We start from the raw sequence: 7,440 nt of genomic DNA, 5'->3' as shown, positions 1-7,440 counted from the left end.
AGGCCTTTTCCTCTCCCTTCTTCACCCTTTTTTCTTTCCTCTGCAGTGTGAGCTTTCCGGTGCCTGTGAGGACAAGGAGGTGGCGAGGATCCTGTGCCCTGATTCTGCTTCCTGCTTTCGTTCCTTAGTGAGGATGCCCAGCGGGCTGCCACAGCCAGTGGAGACAACAAAGACATCCCCAAGCCAGGGCTGGCCAGAGAAATTGATAAGGAGATGGAGGCAACGTGAAAATTTGCCGTGACCTTCCCATTTTAAAAGACTAACGAGTGGTTGGTTTTGCATGGTGACCCACCTTTTAGGGCCTTTGGGAAGCATTTTCAAGTGGCCAGATACACAGAACACCCACATAAGTCTGCAAGATACAATACAGGAGCAAAAAAACAGGAACAAAAGAAAGACCCCAAATCCTCCGAGATGGCAGGGTAAGGATATACAAGACATTTTGGGCATCTCAGTGGCCCTAGATAGCTTTGGTTAGTCTCCAAATTGAGTAATAATGGCCAATGAAGTGACTTGCTATGCTGTGACAGGCAACCTTGCTTTAGTTAAACAATCCTACTGCTGAACTTCATTAGCTTCTCTGTGACTTGTTCAGGAATGGGAAGTTTGGTATTTGGCAGTCAGAAGCTGAAGTACCGGTGTAGGTTTTGTTAAAGATTCTGCTTCAAGCGGGAAGCAAACACTCCAAGTATGGCATTGTTCAGTGAGTAGTGACTCAGCTGCTTGTGACCTCCCTTCTCGAACACTCCTTCTCTTCTATTTGGACCATTTTTATTACTCTTGTGTAACAAGGCCGTTGTGGCTATAGAAAGAATTGAAATTGGTTTGTGGACATAGGGACAGGAGATGTGGGCTGTTAGAAAGGCTTTTGTAAATACACTTAAGCCATAACAAGAAATAAGAGGAATGTTTTTGACAGTGCTTGACCTTGATATCCTATCTATTTTTAGACACCTGATTCACCTTACCGCAGATTAGTCTCCCTAAAATCCTACATAGTAAGAGATGAGTAGCTCCAGGAAAAAATCAGAGGGAATTAGGATAACTGCTAGTATCTCTGGTGGCTTAGGCCATTGTGTAAAACTGGAGAGATCAATTGAAGGTCAGGTGCCCTTACCTTAAATTAAGTTTTAACCTGTGCATTAAGAAGTTATTCACGTTTAATTTTGTCTATGTTATCTTCAGATTTTTACCATCAGCACTAGAGTCCCTGATTCTTGGTCTTCAGGGATATTAGAAAAATAAAACCCAGGTCTGGGTATACAGTCCATATGGAGACCAAGATGTTTTTTGGGTTTTTTTTTTACCTGAGGTTAAATAGTAGGACAATATTATTATTACTTCAGTGTACTTCAGCTGGCAGAATCCTTGAATGGTTTGGGTTGGAAGGAGCCTTTAAAGGTCATCTCATTCCACTCCTCTGCAATGAGCAGGGACATCTGAAGACCAGGTTTTACCACATGTTCAAGTCTTTAAATTTTTATGCTCTGAAAAACTTTTTTTCTTGTTACTTGAAGTCACTTGGAATGGGCTCTTGGGATAGCAGAGAGACACAGGTGACAGACAAAGACTGCCAAAGATAAGGAGCTGTTTACAAGCAATAATTCAATAGACTATAGCTAGGCAGGCATATGGCAGAGGTGTATCAAGTCATGAAAGGCACAGAAAAAATGAACACAGAAGGGCTTTTTTTTAATAGAAGGCTTTTTTTTAATAGAAGACCTAGAGGGCATTGAACACAATTATCATGTAGAAGACTGAAAAAAATGTTCTTAGAAGAAAATAAAGTGCCCTAAATTGTGGAACTCTGGATATTAAGGACATTAAAAGTTTAGATTGGGCCAAAAGTTTGGATTTTTTTCCCCATAAATGTATCTGTTAACAGTTATTAAATACCCACATGTGTCTGGTTCAGAAAGTCCCTGAACCACAGTGCTTGAGGCTGTGTGCAATTGCTGAGGAAGATGCATTATATGGTTGCTTTATTCTGACATTCTTCCTTAGGCATCTGTTGTTGACTGCCATTTTAGGTGAGATACTCAGTTAAAAGTGCCCTTGAAATGACTTTATAGAGCTGTTCTTATTTTCTTTTTCTTCAAAGCTTATGTTGCATTCCGCCTGATTGTCCTGACTTATGTTTGAGGCAAAGGGGAAATCCTTTAGCTTTTTTTTTTTTTTTTTGTATCTTAGTTTTGGATGGTTTTATGTATTCACTGAAGAGTGACTTCTCATAAAACAGCTCAAATTCCAAGCTTTCCAGAGTTTGTGATTTTTCATTGAGTTGCTTATAAAACAGTTATGTTAGAAGAAGTATTTAGCTGGAGCCAAGTGGGAGACGAGGGGAAAATAGAATTTGCTGAGAGCTCTTCAGAAGTACGGATACATTCATCTTCTTACATTTGGTGTTATTATTCCTTTTATTCCTTTGGGGAAAAAAACCCCATTAATATAATTTATGAACAGCTGTAGTAATTCTCTCACAATAGCTATTCCTACAGTAATGAAACACGTTTTTTCTTGGTTAGGTAGCCACTCCCTCAGAAAACCTAAATTCCCAGGAAAGGAGTGTAGATGACAAGAAAGTGATCAACCAAGCAACTGACTTTGGAACAAGTCATGTGTATTAAGATTGCAAACAAAAATAAAATCTCAGAACTTAAACCAAATTTTGATTATTTTGTAATTCCATGCATATTTCAAATTATAAGAATTTTTTTTCAGCTCTCTAGATTTTGCGTGGGGTTTTGAGCAGTGTTTCTACTCATGCATTTTCAGCATCACCTCTGGCCCCTGATCTCTGCTCCAGCTCCACCACTGTGACAGAGCAGCTGAATGAGCCATTCACTTGTATCTGAACAAAGAACAGATTGGGCTGACAGAATCTTGTCTTCTTTTTTTAGCTTGTTTATTTTCTGTTATCACCAGTGCTACCAATCTCAAAGGTGATATATGGGTTACAAAGCCTGTGTGTGTTCAGTTGATTCCCTTAATGTCAGTATTACTTCATCACTGTGGCATTGTTTACCCAGCTTGCCTGATTGCAATATGTGTAAATAATTCAGCTGATGAGTCACAAAAGTGATTAGAATGTCACTGTTCTTTTTCTGTGTTGGGCTTATGAACACCAAGGCCCTGGTAAAAGACATTTTACTGCAGCAATACATTGTTCAAAAAGCTTTTTTAAGTTTGTGACTGGCTGGAGCATGAATGTATCTTCAGGTTGCACTTGGGTTTGTAATTAGATCAGTGTTCCCACAGAAAGCAGTCTGTACTTCCCTCTCCCTCAATACTTGTTCTTGCCTCTGAAAAGCGTTGTGGTACATGCAACAAAAGCATATCTGCAGTCCTATAGTGAACTGATGAAACTGGAAGTTAGTTTTTCAGTGAACTTTATGGGGTTCACTGAGCAGGGGATGAAATTCTTGTCACAGCAGAGGAGGAATTGTACCCCAGGAGCTATTGTTTGTGTTTGTTTGCTTTCTTAGTTGCAAGACCAGCTGAAATGTCTGTTGGCTCATAATGTCTGTTGGGTCATATAAAGGCTTCAGGGCATTGTTGAAGTCGTGTGAGAGGGTATGTGTGAGATCTAGTACTTTCTTAAAGTACCAATTGGTAATATAGCTACAGGGAGCAGATCTGCTGAATAAGGATGTGCGCCTTCATATAATCTTCCTTAGGAGTGTATTCAGATTTTAGTAAAATGGTTTCTACAGCTATCTTCTTAAAAATATTAATAATATTTTACAGAGCAAAATGTGCAACTATGAGTCCAGACTATTTCTCAAGGCCAGATACAGAAAATTAGATCTTCCAGGTCAATGTTCACTTTCTGTCTTAAAATAACCAATCTGCCATAAATGATCTTCGGTGAAACAGAACTCTTAGAGATGCTAATAATTAGAAGTGGGAAGAATCATAAACAACCTAGCAAATACACAGGTATCAGATATTTGCAGAGATCAGAGCAGTGTGGTTTATTCCTGTCTCTTATACACATCTAACCTAGCAAATACACAGGTATCAGATATTTGCAGAGATCAGAGCAGTGTGGTTTATTCAAGGTTTTCGTGAGTTTGCTATAAATGCAACAGCCTAATTTCATCTTTCAGGCAAACCTTGGGATTAAACCAGAGACTGGCTGTTAAATAGTGTTAATGAATTCAAACACAATCAGCTGTATACTGCTGGGACAGTTAAAGAAAGGCAGTCTTCTCAGCTGACGTGGGCCTTTGCTGCCATGGAAGTAAGATTTGCACCCACAGTGAGTTTCTGCTTGCAAAGAGATAGCCTACAGGAGCAGTTCAGTGTCTCTGCTAAGGGTGATGGTAGCAGTTGATTTTCCTCGATTTTCATTGCAGAGTACTCAGGTGACCACAAACAATGTTTAGGGAATAAACATATTTTTCAGAAGAGTATCTGCATATGCAACTCAATCATCTTGTGGTTATACTGAGAGATAAAAATATCAGTCTCGTCAAAAAAGGCGTACAGTGAAAATTCTTGCTGACCTACACATTTTCCAACCTAAAGTTTGTTTTTTTAAAGGAATATTTGAGAATAGCTTTATGTGCACTGTTCTGCAGAGTGCTTAATAGTACTGAATTTCAGTCAAATTGAATTATTAGATTTATTGTAATGCTACTATGACCAAAATGGCAAGCCAAGTGCTTCAAACTTACATTTCAAATTAAAATACACTGGCAGTGCATATCTGGCAGTGCATAAACAGCTGCTAACATTTAGTCCTCTCTAATATTTCAAAAAGGAGAGAGTAATGAATTTTCTAATATATCATGTACTAAACTGATCACTCCTAGCAGGACTAATTTATTTTGAAAAGCATTGGACATATTTAGACAAAGACTAATTGTTAAAAGCTGCAATTCTTCAGTGGCAGGGCTGATTTGGTTTCTGGCTGAGCAGTGTTGCATAAAAAATGGTCAGAGTGTTCAAGAAAAATAGTGTCTGGGGCCATGGCATAGGGTATTGTTCAGATCTCCCAAACAGGCTGGTTGGTTGCTGTCTGGGTAGTGATGGAGTCACTGGGTCAAGGGAGACTTCCTTAACTGCTTCTCTGCTCAATTCTCACATGCCAGCTGGCTCCTGATCCTGTGTGGCTACTTCAGAATGTGCATTGTCCATTGTTGTAGAGTATTTTAAACTAAAACATCCTGCTGTATTAACTATGTGCAAAAAGACTGTCCTGTATGACCATGTTTACATTTACAAGAACAGTTTGTAAAATTTGCATGCATCCTACCTGCATGCAATCCCATCAGTTCTGCAGCAGGAACCACCCAGAGGGTCTGAAAGGGCCAGATTCTTCACCCAGGAGGTTATGAGACAAATTTAGGTGTAGAAATTTGTTTTGGAACCAGCAGGAGCTGCCTGGGAGGAACCCTCAGGACTGTCTGAATTCCTTACCTGGAAATCTCTTGCAATAGTCTGATCCTTTCATTGTGGAGGTGAGGAGGAGCCAGGTTTGTCTCTTCTGTGCAGGGACTAGCTGAGGAATTCCTGGAGCACCCAGAGAGGTAATGAGTTTGGGGCACTGAGTGTGCACACAGGGACACCCCCAAGACACAGCTACACCACAATTACAACTGAAGGACAGCTTGACTTTCTTTCATCCATATGTCTCACACTAAACTTAGACAGCAAAGCTCTTGCTGCAGCACCTCTGTAATTGAAAACCTTATGGAACAGCATCCATCCAGCTGTGAAATAAGATAGGCAGCTCGTGATTTCCTGTGGGTCTGTCTTGAAGTTTAACTGGGCACAGGCTTTTTCCTGGGAACATGCATATAATGTCATGCAGATCATGCTGTTTTAAATTGCTCTTGCTCTCTTGAGAAATTTGTTTCCAAGATTCTGCTCTTTTCCCCAGAAGGAATGAAATGTAATGATACTTAATTGCATGTTTTGCATTTATCACTGGCTTTTCTGTATTAAGTCTTGCCTCAGTCATAGCTGGGCAAGAGAGACATTGTAGTGCTACAGCCACCTGGGGTAAGGTAAACGGGAGAGTCACAAAACCACAGCTCAACAAAAGAGTTCTGTTGCATTCCAGAAATTACTAACTCAATTTGATTTAAGCTATTGGTTTAACAAACTGACAGCTAATATCCTTTGGCTATTATTTCCCAGGACTTATCTAATATCTGAAAGACTTCCGTTGTCATAAGCTGGTAAAAATCGGCTAACATTTTAATGCCAAAATATGGGATAATTATTTACCCACACAGCTGCTCTTATCTAGTCCATTTTTTAAACTGTGAGGGGACCAGATTTTCTCTTGGCATTTCACAGTCTATATCATATGAGCTAACAGACTTTTTCAGTTGGACACTGGATCTTTTCCTTAATACTGTGTATTTCCTGGCTTGTCAGCACTTCAACTTTTTTTTCCCCTGCTGCAGACTTGGATTTGGTTCAGAATGCCATATAGCTATGCAAAAACTGGTACTGAGATCTCATATAGCTCTGTTCTGATTATTTTCAATACAAAGTGCTAATATAATTTGCTTCTTGGATCAACTTAAGTAATTCAAGAATCCTAATACCAAAACATCCTGCTGTGGCTTTGGGCTGTCTTCCTCCCTCCATGACTTTAATCCAGACCAATTAAGAAATAGTATCTGTATCTAATTATTGTTCAGGAATTTTGTGCAATACCAGTTCTACACCATCACAGAAAAGGAATCCCTTCTTCTGTCATATGCAATATAAAATTCCCAGCCTTATTTAGGAATGGGAATGTATCATTCCAGCATACATCCCAAAATTACCTCACCTGGAATTTTGACTGTAGCAAGTATTTATATCTTGTTTCTTTGAAGAAATTAAGATACAAATGATGCCTTAAGTTTTAGCTTTCATATTTTTCATACTCTGTGCTGCCTAGATATGTAGTTTTGAGCTTCATATTAAGTGTCAGTGAGCTCTCTTCACAGAGTAGGTAGACAAAACAATTCCTTTTCCAGCTTGATACCAAGAACAATCATAACAAGTTTCAGGCCCAAAAGCATAAACAATGGTGGACTGAAGAGAGAAAACAAGAATTAGATCTATCTTGGGTGTAGCCCTGGCCAGGCTCTTGTACTGCCCAAGGTGTATCCTTTAAGGCCTTTCAATAAATACCTACTTTATTCTTAACTCTGTCTAGCCTCTGTTCTAGGTCAGCCTTCTCAAGGCATCAGTTCTGGGACAGAAGACATCACAGAGAAGATACTATTGATTTCCCTGCTTAGTTTCACAATATACACTCACCTGTATTAACCAAAGCATATAACTACTGTTTTAGAAATAATAGCTTTACAAATGTTCCCATGAACACAGCGTCCTGTCCAAATCTCCTTGCTTGTACTACTGAACTGTGATGTTTGGGAGTTTACAGTCAGCCTTTACATCTCAGACATTTTCAACACAGCTGTGATCAAA

General features: G+C 39.4%; 1 long non-coding RNA gene across 1 annotated transcript; it reads left to right on the top strand.

Moving 5' to 3' along the window:
* Positions 1-81: 81 nt before the first annotated feature.
* LOC107200191 lies at positions 82-2,661 on the top strand. The gene is made up of 2 exons (XR_001519542.2): positions 82-422; positions 2,526-2,661. It is a non-coding gene; the product is annotated as an uncharacterized LOC107200191 (long non-coding RNA).
* Positions 2,662-7,440: the final 4,779 nt, after the last annotated feature.

The sequence above is a fragment of the Parus major genome, chromosome 2, assembly GCF_001522545.3.
Source record: "Parus major isolate Abel chromosome 2, Parus_major1.1, whole genome shotgun sequence".
NCBI lineage: Eukaryota > Metazoa > Chordata > Aves > Passeriformes > Paridae > Parus > Parus major.
The sequence above is the reverse complement of the archived record's forward strand: the minus strand, read 5'-3'. Positions and strand labels throughout refer to the sequence as shown.